Source organism: Rhinatrema bivittatum, chromosome 1, assembly GCF_901001135.1.
Source record: "Rhinatrema bivittatum chromosome 1, aRhiBiv1.1, whole genome shotgun sequence".
NCBI classification, from domain to species: Eukaryota; Metazoa; Chordata; class Amphibia; order Gymnophiona; family Rhinatrematidae; genus Rhinatrema; species Rhinatrema bivittatum.
This window is the reverse complement of record NC_042615.1, coordinates 224,776,276-224,789,551: the sequence shown is the minus strand read 5'-3', so window position 1 is coordinate 224,789,551 and position 13,276 is coordinate 224,776,276. Positions and strand designations below refer to the sequence as shown.

The 13,276-nt window shown below is 41.1% G+C and overlaps 1 protein-coding gene across 6 annotated transcripts in view; it reads left to right on the top strand.

The window, feature by feature from the left end:
- Positions 1-13,276, top strand: part of FAM193A (family with sequence similarity 193 member A) — a 391,927-nt gene that overhangs the window by 47,920 nt on the left and 330,731 nt on the right. Inside the window, exon 1 of one of the 6 annotated variants that reach the window (XM_029592178.1) lies at positions 3,495-3,513. The exons of the other annotated variants lie outside the window; for them this stretch is intronic. The gene's annotated coding sequence lies outside the window, so the exon portion shown is untranslated. Of the gene's footprint in view, positions 1-3,494; positions 3,514-13,276 lie in introns of those variants that run through there. 6 annotated transcript variants of the gene reach the window in all.

The following is a 13,276-nucleotide window of genomic DNA, read 5'->3' as shown; positions in this document are numbered from 1 at the left end:
CTGGCTACCTGTTGCATCCAGGATCATCTACAAATCAATGACTCTGATTCATAAAGCCATTTACAACCAAAACATGCAATGGTTTCCCGAGCACCTGTATTTCCAAAAAACAAACCGTCCAATCAGATCTCAACATAAGGCCAGACTACCGATCCCTTCTCCTAAACTAACCAAACTTACATCCACAAAAAAAGTTCCCTTATTATAGCAGGAACCAAAATGTGGAACAGTATGCCCACTGATCTGCGCCAAGAACCCTGCCACCGAAAATTTAAGCAGAACTTAAAAACTTGGCTGTTTCGAAAGGCCTTCCTCTGAAAGATGTAAATTATGCAATTACTTACCTCGCTTCTCAACTTACTCTTGACTCTTATATACTGCCTTACCTTTCCCTTTCCCACCTACTCCCATTCCTCTCATTACTCATATATATTTGATATGTATACTTCTAGTTTTTGCTGTTAATTTAGCACATTACTTATTCCTCTGATGTTTATTGTAAAGCCTTTGGCTGAATTACTGTTTGCTGTAAACCGAGGTGATGTGTATTACGTTCCGCGGTATATAAAAAACTATAAATAAATAAAATAAATAAATAAATGTTTCTGTTAAAGCAAAGATTGTAGATTTCATTTTTTCCAATAAATCTGATATGATTACAGACTTTTTTGTTAATGATTGCATATTAAGTATTAGTATTAAAAATAGTTATTGACCATAGTGGAGATGTTTACTTGAATATTAATAAGAAATCTATTACATGGTTTCCTGATGTCCTTTCTTATGTTAAGTACTTTCAACTTACTTATATGATCTGTTTGATAATTTCCTCTGTTTGTACATACCGGGATGCAAGATGCAATATTGTCAGCCATTGTGAAGTACCAGCTGTAGCAGAATGCAAAGGCGCTACACAAAGGAGCGCACTAAGGGGCAAGCCCTTTGGTCGTGCAGCTTTGGTGTGTGACGCCTGGCGCGCGGCGCCTCCGGCCCAACGCTCGTGCTTATGGCCCCCTCGGTGCCCTTGATGACGTCATGTCAACTATCAAGTTTTAGTCTTAGGTTAATCACTATTAAAATAATACCTGGAAAACATCTAGGTAGAATGTAACACATGTTCATATTTTTAATTTTTTTCCATTTGATTATTTTTCCTGATCATTTTCTCTGAAGGTATAAGGTATACTACATAAGAAATTGCTATACTGGGTCAGACCAAGGGTCCATCAAGCCCAGTATCCTATTTTCAAGAGTGGGTACTTGCCAGGTACTAGTAGCCTGGATTGGCCAAACACTAAGTAGATCACATGCTATTGATGCCAGTAATAACAGTGGCTATTCTCTTAAGACAACTTGATTAATAGCAGTTAATGGACTTCTTCTCCATGAACTTATCCAAACCTTTTTTTATTTATTTTTTTTATTTTTTTTAAATTCTTTATTTATGATTTTAATTCACAAAATAAAATCAGAAATACTTTTCTATAATGTTCATACAAATGAAAATTATTTTTTGAGGAAGAAAAGGTTACCATAATTACAACTCTAAATTCTAACAGTAAACATACCAATTAATCACCTTCTTCCAATTACCAAACAAATCTGGGGAGCTACTATAAGCAAGAAAATTTTTTTAGGAAATAATCTTACAACAAATTAACAGAAGTGTGTCGACATAACATTAAGACCCAACAGTATAGGGGAGCTGTTCCATCCCCTTTATCATTTTGGTCGCCCTTCTCTGTACCTTCTCCATCACAACTATATCTTTTTTGAGATGTGGCGACCAGAATTGTACCCAGTACTCAAGGTGTGGTTTCACCATGGAGCAATACAGCATTATGACACTTTCCTTTTTATTCACCATTCCCTTCCTAATAATTCCTAACATTGTTTGCTTTTTTTTGACTGCTGCAGCACACTGAGCTGACAATTTCAATGTATTATCCACTATGACGGCTAGACTTTTTTTCTAGGTGGTAGTTCCTAATATGGAACCTAACATCGTATAACTACAGCAAGGGTTATTTTTCCCTATATGCATCACCTTGCATTTCTCCACATTAAATTTAATCTGCCATTTGGATGCTCAATCTTCCAGTTTCATGAGGTCCTCCTGCAATTTCTCACAATCCGCTTCTGATTTAATTACTCTGAATAATTTTGTATCATCTGCACACTTGATTAACTCACTTGTCGTACACCTTTCCAGATCTCTTATTGAAAAGCACCGGTCCAAGTACAGATCCCTGAGGCACTCCACTATTTACCATTTTCCACTGAGAAATTTGACCATTTAATCCCACTCTGTTTCCTGTCTTCTAACCAGTTTGTAATCCATGAAAGGACATTGCCTCCTATCCCATGACTTTTTAGTTTTCTTAGAAGCCTCTCATGAGGGACTTTGTCAAATGCCTTCTGAAAATCCAAATACACTACATGTAGTGGCTCACCTTTATCCCTTTGTTTATTAATCCCTTCAAAAAAATGAAACATTTGTGAGGCAAGACTTTCCTTGGGTAAATCCATGATAACTGTGTTTCATTAAACTATGTCTTTCTATATGCTCTGTGATTTTGATCTTTAAAATAGTTTCCACTATTTTTCCCGGCACTGAAGTCAGGCTCACTAGTCTATAGTTTCCTTGATGGCCCCTGGAACCCTTTTTAAATATTGGGGTTACATTGGCTACCCTCCAGTCTTCAGATACAATGGATGATTTTAATGATAGGTCACAAATTGTAGAGTGTATGTTTTTAGAGTGTCTTCACACTTACTAAAGGTCAATCCTTGAGGGCTGTAAACAGGTCAGGTTTCAGGATAACCCTAATGAATATGTATAAGAGATTTGCGTACACACTGTCTAAACTATATGCAAATATATTTTAGGAATATAGTTGCAATTGGAAGTTGTTATTACTTTGTTTTTATTTTTGTTATTGTATATATGATGTTGAACACGCTTTGGGTGCTCCTTTTTATTCCAGGGAGGTGGAATAGAAATGTTTAAAATAATCATTAGGGGTGTCCTGAAAACCTGACCCATTTGTGGCCCTTGAGGACTGAACTGAATACCCTGCTGTGGATGATGGCTTTTTAATTTAAGAGAAAAGGCTTACTTGCATTTTGCTGTGTAAACCAGAAACCACCCTGTGCGTTGATCAGACAGAGCTGTAGCATGTCGAGCAGAATTCTCCATAGAAAGCAACTGATAGTTTTCTGGTGCTGAAATATGCTAAACTCTCTTCTTTATTCAATCTGGTGTTTGCATATGTAGTTCTTCAGAGTATTGACTGAACATTGAAACCACAAATTTGTAGTATGACAGTATGGCTAGGACTTGAAAATCAAGTAGTCTGCTTGGGTAATATGTATGTAATTGAGGAAAAGATAGAGCACTGTGACTCTTTCCTCTCATTCCTCTCCATCTCCACAGGTCTGGAAAGGCAATCCATAGCACCTCTAAGTACCAAGCTCCTGCCTCAAGTGCTGGCAGTGGTCCAAGGCAACCCTGTAAGTCTAGAAAGACTGCCAGCTCATAAAGTGCCCTAAGCTTCTGTTCAGGATTCAGGTGGGGGATGCCTTGGGGTACTACTTGGGTCTGAAGAGTAACAGGGCACCAAGAACTACTGTAAGTGCATTTGGACCAGGTCGTCATTGAATGGAACATGCTGCCCTAACACAGCTTCAGTTGTGCTTTCATGTGTGAACTGCTCAGCTGTGGTACAGCTTTGCAGGCCACTGTCACTGACCCCTGTTTTGAACAGTTCCACCAGACACCACGGGAGTAATATGAATTTCCAGGCCTTTCTTAAAGAGACCTATAATCTGCATGGTTGAGACACTTTATATATTGATGTAATTGAAAACACCATGCTAAGTCTAGTAAGAACCACACAAGTTCAGAAAAATATCAGTTACAAATGTAGGATCCAACCCATGTGAGACAACCTAAATATATTAAAAAAAAAATATGAGAAGACCATCATATTTAAGGTTAACTGCAAGATTCTTGAATCCTTGGAGATATTGCCCACTGTTATAATCACATGTCCTACAAATAAGCGTGCATACTGAATGCTTGTAATGTAGAAAGGTTCAAGAAGCAACTTGACATGTCCATGTTTTGAGGATATGTAGGATGTCAATCCTTACATGTGGTGACATGTAAGGATGGAGCCCAGCCCAGAAAACATATTTAAAGTTTCTAGAACTTTGACTGTGCCTTATTGAGCATGCCCATGCAAAGGCCATTTTTATACTAAATCTTTGTACTAATGTAGACCAATCATTTAAAAAAGATACAGACATTAGTATCCGCTCAGCTGTTGACAAACCTGAATGTCCTTATCTATGTAACCTCAATTCTGGGAGTATACGTGACACTGAAAAGGGCCATAAAAGATTTTAAATCTCTGAGGCTGGATACACACACAACTAGCTTTTTCCACAAGTCTCACCTCCCAGGACCTAAATTAATTGCTGATGGGGCAGAAGAATATATCGTCCAAGGCCTTAGGCCAACTCTCTTTCTTTTAGCCACTTCGGGTGTTCAGGGCCAATAAACACAGGAGAGACTGGGTGCATATCCAAAAACTTTACTGATAACTCTTATTTGTGAAATAGCACAGATAAATCTTCAGCTCAACATTTTATCTTTAGTCTTTCCTTTCTCTATCTGTACAAGGGTCTCTCTCTTTCCTTTCTCAGGCCAAGGGAAACACTCTCCATTCAGGGCTTGGATTAAATGAGGTTCCCAGGTGGGCAGTGGTATCCTTGTTGGGATGGAAAAAACCCTTCCAAACTGGATGGAAAAAAGCTATAACTGTCTCTGCACAGAATCCCAAGCTATTTCTATCTCCCAGAAGCAAAGACTCCAGTTCAGGGTGCTCAAAAGATCTCAGTTTGGTCTTAATTTTCTCAATGTCTCTCTCAACCTTTCTCTCTTACTTTTCTGATTCAGACAGTGGCAGAGATACACTGGAACACACAGCCCTCGATGTTCCTTCTCAGGGAAGGCAGAAGGGGCAGGAAAACTCTTCCTCCCAGGTCTTCTAACAAAACATCTTTTCCCCAAAAATTGATTCAAATACCAGATGTTCTCTGCAGTGGGTCACCACCATCTTTTTGTTCTCCAAGAGGTTGCAGAGGGATGTCTTCCCTATCCTGGGCCCCCCAGGGAAGAGGGTTCCCTGAGCCCTCTCCCCAAGCAACACCCAGGAGTCTCACTGGCTTCTTACAAAGAAAAATCTTCAAACGTTCCCCCAAACAATCCGGCATGCAAACCCAACCAGCCAAGGAGTGGACTATTAAGACAGCTGCCACAACCTTGCCCAGAAACCACAGATGGGAAGGTATTTGAGTCTACTGAGTCACAGGTCGAGGCCAGTTTAATTCATCTGTGTAAACTTGGAGTTTCCACAGCATAGGAGTTGAATACTTACATAAGCAGCATTTTTCAGTTTTTAATTTTTTGTAATGCATACAAATCCACTGACGTTTTAGGGGGTCAAATACTTTGCAAGCTACTGTATGTCACATAGCTAGAATGACAATTAGTATTATGTTTATATCTAATAGTATATTGAGACATCGGATGACGCCAATAAGTACCTGTTATAGCCTCCAAACACAAGACACAATGCTCACAACACTCATGGCCAATATAGTCATCATACTTGTCACCACACTCCTCTTGTAATGTTGGCATTGCCCAGTCTTTTATTTTGTCTTCATTTGAATGCAAATAAAGAGGATTCTGAAAATATCTTGTACATAGTCAATATATGCCAGTGATAGTAGATCAAAGAGGCTATCACTGATGATCTATTGGTGTGCTGAAGAATGCAGACATTTCTGGATTAGCTGCCTGAAGCTTTATATTAAAGTAAATCTTCTCTGAGAGGAACAAAGCCCTATGATATGCTGATCTCGTTGATGACTGGGGATATCCATGGGATATAAATCTAGCTGCTGAATCTCAAAACACAACTATCTGATTTGGAAGAACCAGCAGCCCCCCCCCCCCCCCCAACTTGCGCTTACAAGGATGGCAACTCTGAAACTTCAAAAGATTATGATGTTCCACCGCCTTTTTATATACCGATGTGCACATTGCTGATTGCTTTTTGACAATCCACATATCCAGGAATGCCAAATAATCTCGATGGAGCTTTAATGCAAATTTAAATTTTCTATCAGTGCTATTAATGCATGAGTGTAACTCGGGTAACTGAGCAACCCAAGACTGCCAACACATTTTCTGAGGGATTCCTGAGGCTGGTTTGCTACTGAAGTCCCTATCTGGATCTGTAGGATATCTCTGCAGACAGCGAATCGGGCACCCAGAGGTTTTGAGGCAGAGTTCTGGTTTTTGGCATAAAGCCTGCTGCTCTGAGGCTTGTCAATGCGCCTAATGGGCGCACCCCTTCTGACACATTTTTTCCCCATCTTGATTGGCAGAATGGGGAAGAAAAGAAAGGGGAGAATGAACTTAGACCCTTCAGCCTCCAGCACCTCATCCGGTCTACAGGTCAGATTGAACAGATGACTGAGAGAAATGGGAGAGGTTTCCCTAAGTTTAGGTGAGTGTATTCCACCTCCTGCACCCCTAATATGCAAGCTCAGGGGAAGTAGCTATTCTAACTTCTGCTAATGTTAGCAATGTTTCTGGGATCCTTTCTGTTTCTCTTGGAGGAGCTGTCACTGGAAACTTATACAACCTGTTTCCTCTTCTACGTCCCCTCTGACTGTGGGCCTTGATGCTTATATTTACAACTGGCCTCCATCCTAGAGGAAGGAGAGGGGGTGTGGGTCCCAGTTTCTGCTGCAGTGGGATTTGCCTCTGATTGGGGAGGCTTTGATCTTGCAGTAATGTCTGAGCCAGCTCATGTAACTTTAAGGGACATCTGGAGAGTCCAGACATAACGTATTAAACCTCTCTTATACCAATATGACTTCTGCACTGTATTACAGGCAACTATTTTATCGAAGCTTGATTACTGCAATGCATTGCTACTAGGTCTACCTAAAACTACAATTCAACCCTTGCAAATGTTACAAAACGCAGCTGCCCGCATCAACACAGACACAAGCCGCCACGAGCACATCACTCCAGCACTTCAATCATTACACTGGCTACCCGTGGTATACAGAATATATAAATCCATGACGCTTATACATAAAGCCATTCACAACAGAGATATGCGCTGGTTCACTGATCACCTACAATTCAAAACATCAATCCGCCCAACCAGATTCCAGCATTTAGCTAAACTGAAGATCCCTGCACCTAATCTGACGATCTTTCTTCTACGAAAGAACGTTCATTCATCATTGCTGGATCCACAATATGGAACACCATGCCATCGGAATTACGCCAGGAATTTTGCCACAAAAAATTTAAACAAAACTTAAAAACCTGGTTATTCAAAAAAGCCTACTATTAATGAACTGAGTCCTATTCTTTGCTTTCTAGTTTATTTCCACAGACAACCAAAATTTGATATTTATTTTCTTTATACAAAGTTATACATGGTTTTGTACTCTTTCAGTTATAATGTTATACTGTAAAGCACTATGCTGAATTAATGTTTGAATGTAAACCGAGGTGATGTTACTTACGTGCCCCGGTATATAAAAAATCCGCAAATGAATAAATAATAAATAAGTTTTCTGGACTGGGCTCCATTGGATGATGTCACCACGTGTTGGTCTGACATCCTACTTATCCTCAAAACATGGATGTGTCAGGTTGCTTTTTGAACTTTTCTTTATTATGAGCATTCAGTATGCACGTTCTCAAGAACCGAGAATTCACTGTCTCAAAGAATTACCGTACTCAGTTATGCTCCTTTACTATGGCTCCACTATGCAATCTTCGATAGCGCCTTATGTTAAAGATTGCTTGTTTTGCAGAACAGAATGGAATCATTAGAAAATGCTATGAGATTTAAAAATCTTAGATTGTTAAATTTCTCAAAGTAGATTATCATCAGTATGTGGATTATTTCAGAAGTATGTCCATGATGATTTGCAAATCTCCCAAGATAAAAATGTTATTAAAATGTGCCTGAATTTAAGAAGGAATTTAAAACTGAAGGTACTTTGGATTTGTTTGTACCTATAGCTAGTTCAGATTTATCTGAATTTTTGCAAGATACTCAATATAATATATTTACAAGGGCTACTTTGATAGTAACCTTTGTACTATGCTCAGATAAAAAATTGATTCATAGGCAATATTTTAAATATAGAAAGGGTTAACTTTTGCGGGCAAAAAATACAAGTTTTCCTAGATGTTACGCAGGAAACCCAGTTATGGAGGAAAGCTTTTCTTGCAATTAAGCAGCATGTTGCTCAACTTAGAGCCACATTTTTCCGTAAAGTTTCCGTATAAGTGTATCATGGTTTACCAAGGGGATACTTATGTATTTGTAGATCTGTCACATTTGGAAACTTTTCTCTCGGACAAAATATCTGCAATATGAATAGAGTAAAGATTTTGGGGATGAAGTACCCATTAGTAAATGTTAGGTTAGAGCCTTCTCTTCACTAGAGTTAATTGCCTGTATACATTTTTTTTTTTGTTCTGTTAAAGCCCCTAAGGATGTGGACTTGAACTAAAGTTATGATAATACATCTCTTTTTCTGGTCTTTTTCCTTAATAACTTATGGCTTTTCTCTGTCATATAGTTGAAATGATATAATAAAGAGATAACGGGGAAAAAACCCACATTGTCTATGTATCTCTTCCACAATAGTATTTTAGAAAACCACTCCAGGCCATAGAAATATATTTCCTCATCGCTGGCCACACATAAATTGGCTGCCTCAAGTGCAAACGGTGACCCCATAGCTACTCCGTGAATTTGATTGAAGAACTCTTTTTGAAAGGAAAAATAATTCCTAGTTAGGACTAACTTTGCAAAACCAAAATAAATGATTCTGGACTATGATATGGTTGAGAGCTTAAGGATCAGAAATGTTAATTTCATATGCTGCAGACTGAGGTATATTGGTGTGCAGTAGGGACACTTATTTGTAAGACCTGTAATTATGATGCACAGTGTCTGCAAGGATTCAAGTATTAAGGCAATAAGCCTTAAGTATATTTTTTTCATAATTTTTTGAATATATTTAGGTTGTCTCTGAGGTTGGATCATGCACTTGTAATGAAAAAACACCGTGTCATAGATAGTGATGTTTAAGATGATAGCTTGCATGAAAATGGCAATGTGATGTGATATTCAGCATGGCACTGTAACAGGCCGATACAGTACACGGAGCGCACTGTTAACCTGCCCTTGGACGTGCGTTTTCCCTTACCCCTTATTCAGTAAGGGGCGGAAAATGTGCGTCCAACCCGCGGCACCTAATAGCGCCCGCAACCTGCAAATGCATGTTGATGAGCCTATTAGTTATTCCCGCGCAATACAGAAAGTAAAATGTGCAGCCAAGCTGCACATTTTATTTTCAGAAATTAGCGCCTACCCAAAGGTAGCCAGTGGCCAGTCTGGGTCACAACTACCCGGTAGATCCCTAATATGTGCCAAGCCTGGCACAAATGGGTGTGCAGACCATGCAGTTGCATGGGGGCTCACCTGGGAGGGCCGCAGCAGAAGAAAGAAGGCTATCTGCCATAAAAGACGGAAAGAATCCACATGGCCCACCAGAAATGAGGATAGGCTTTCTCTCTTAAGCTAGTGCCAAGCAGTGTTTCTTTCAAGGTGCATGTATGAGCTCCTGTATGCACCTCACCCCACATAACCCAACCCAGGAGGAGGAGAAGAGGGAGCCCGTTCCGCTGCTCTTCCTTCCTCATGTGTGGGCCCTGCAATATTGGTGGGGCTTCCACTTCTATGCTGATCTTGCCATGTGAGAGATCAACATGGAGAGAGTGCAATCCCTGTGAGTTTCAAATATGATATAGTGGCAGAATGAGCTTTTGCCATTGACAACAGACACCTGCTCTCCAGCACTGTGTTCTCTGCCATTGCTTGGCTGAGCCTGGCATAAGAGAGAGAGAAACTCCAAGGAGCTGCTGATAGTACTCATCATGCTGGCAGTCAGAGAAAGGAAGGAATGAGACTGAGGCCCCCAGCTGTGTAGGAAAGCATGTGTGGGAGAGAGAGAGTATGTAAGTGTGAGGAGAAATTTGGTAATGTCCCCCAGCACAATTCCTTCCAGTAATCCAAGACAAACTCAGGGTTTCTGGATATCAAAAATTCCCAGGTATGGAGACCAGGGGATTTTTTTAAATCATTGGTAGATTTGATTATTGAGTATTTGATATGTCTGCTGTTTTGAAATTTTTGTTGCTGTCTGTAAAATTAAAACTTTGTTTTTAATTGTATGTTTTTATATTTATCAGCTGTTTTCAAATTTCTTTTTTGTTTGTATGTTTTTACTGTTATTGTTTTATATTTCTTGATTTTGTGTGTTTCATGAATTATGTGTTTGTTTTCCCATTATTGCACTGCATACAGTGTTTGGCTTCCTGCAGTTTCCAGTTCAGTTGTCTGCACATTTCTGTTAGTACTTTATGGTCTCTTTATTCTGTATTTGGTGAGGGTCTCGGTGTTCTGCATGTGTGATTGAGATGAGGTATTCTGCTAGCATGCAGTTTCTGTGCAGGGATCTATAGCTGCCTAGCTTGTTCTGTTTCCTTAATAGGATGTGTATTGGTGTTCTAGGGCCTGATGTAATATTTACAGTGTTGCCTTTTCATAGGTAGGATTGTTACGGTTTTGAGTGCTTTTCAGGTTTGGGAGATTTACTGTATTGCAATTGTAATTACATTTACTCATGGCTGTCTGTGTGCATTATAATAGCACGGATGTACTTGACAACAAAATGGCAGAGAGCCAGCCAGCACCATTTTTACATACCAGCACGTGGGACAGGAGCACCTGGTGATTTGGGGAGGGGGGTTGTCAGTTTTCAGAGTTTGGTTTGCCAGAGGGAGCTGGCAGAGGAAGGAGTCCTAGGACAGAGGCTGAGACTGAGTTGAAAGCAGGGCAGAGTATGTGAGAGAGTTCTGTTTCTGTTGTATATTGATTATTGTATTAAGAACAAAAATTAAGTATTAAAATAAAAACAGAACAAGGACAAAGCAGAAAAAATAGTTCACACAGGTCAGCAAAAAACCTAGCACCAGTCCTTGCAGCTAATTTATTTCCCAGGAATAAAGTGCTGGCTTTCCCAAGTCTACCTGGCTAAATAAGTGTTTTGAGCTTTTCCTTCCGAAACTTGTCCAATTCTCTTTTGAACCCCTACTGTTAGTTGTCTTGACCACATCCTCTGACAGCAGATTCTATAGCTTGATTGTGTGCCAAGTGAAAAAGTACTTCCTACAGTTTGTTGCTAGTTTCATGGAGTGTGTCATTTGAAAAGGTAAATAACCATTCTCTATTCACCTGTCCACCCCACTCACTATTTTATAAATTTCAGTCACATCCCCTGTCTATTCTCCAGGCCAAAGAGACCTAATCTGGTTAGGCTTTTTGTTAAAGAATATATGTATATGATATACTAGATATTTGATGTTGAAGTTAAAAACATTTCTGTATTTATTACACATACGGTGGCTTGCAAAAGTATTCCACCCCCTAAAAATCAGCCAATTTGTATGGATTACAAATGACACAGATTGTTCCAGACAATGTTGTAGCAAACCAGTATACTCCTAAAGTATTTATTTTATTTACTTAGATTTGCTTTTTGCACTTTTTTCAGCAACCCCTTAAACTCTATCGCCTGTCCCAGAGTTTGACCCCGTTCTCAGTTCTGCCCCTCACACAGGCTCCCTCTGTCCCCCCCATCTCTCACAGACATGCTCGCTGTCTCTAGTATACATACACACCCCCTCATACAGGCTCCCTCACTCGCAAACACACATCGCCTCATATAGGGCCCCTCTCTCTTGCATACACACCCACACAAGCTCCCTTTCTCCCAGGACAAGCAGAAGGGTAGTCCTCACATATGGGTGATGTCATCAGGCGGAGCCCTATTACAGAACACTTTTTGTCAAAGTTTCTAGAAACTTTGACTGGCACACTGAGCATGCCCAGCATGCCATGATCCCTGTGTCCACAGGGGGTTTCCCTTCAGTCTCTTTTTATCCATGCTGCAGTTTGCCTCGCGTTTAGGAGCTCTGAGATTTTTCTCATAACCTTTCCTCACAGAAACACTTGAAGTTTTACTTCACAAATAATTTCCCTACACAGGTCTCCCTTCGCGTACATTTCATCGACGCTCGGTGAGTACTATGCCCTGTTCTGTGGTCGGTTCCTGTCGCCTCACTATCGGTTCCTTCGGGTTACCAACCGAATTGCGGCCCTCTTTCTCCCTACGTCTGTCACCCTCAGTCTGCCCCATGATGCCCACGAGTGTCCTTGCTGCAATCTCCCACTGGGTCCATCGGGGCTAGAGGGATTGGGATGTCCACGGTTCCTGATGTGGTCACAGTCGATGCCACCGACTAAAGAAAATGCTTCATACTTCGGGTTCTCAACCACAGCCCCGTGCAATCCTTGGGCGAGAAACATGCCAGGAGCAATAGAGGCATGGTGACCGTCCATCACCAATGTCATCCGGGACAGCGAGGGCATCTTCCTCGGTGCTGGAGAATGACCGGGCCGAGCACAGTGGGAATCATCGTCACCGGCACGGTGACCGTCCGTCACCGACGCCATCCATGACATTGGTGGCATTTTCCTCGGTGCCAGAGAATGACCTGGACGAGCACCGAGAGAAAACATCATCGCCGGCACCAACATGGTTCCACATTCGGTGCCGGCACTGATACTGCACCAGCATCAATGTCCATTGAGCCAGTTGCGAAGCGGGTCCAGGTACAAGAGTCTCCATGCTCCTCGGCACAGAGGCGTTCCCCACCGACACCTGTGCCGGGTACTGAGCCACCACAGATTCATGTGGAAGTGCCAGTAATGCCTGTGGCAGTCTTCCTCAAGGATTGCTATCGTCATTCATCCTTGCCTGGAGGACCCTCCTCTGTGAAGAGTGTTTCAGCCATTAGCTGGGTGATCATGCCTTTCCCTTGTTATGTCCATGGCTGAGGGAATTGAGGGCCAGACCCACATGAGAGGTATTACCCTCTGCTAGCAGCGTGCAAGCTGTTCTTTCCTCTTATTTTAGGATCGTCTTGTCTGCGGCCAGAACAGTCCTGGGTCATGCAGCATTGTCCATTGCTGGGCCACATCATCCCTTAGGAGGGGAAGTATATACCCTCATGGCTGGGGTAGTGATACCA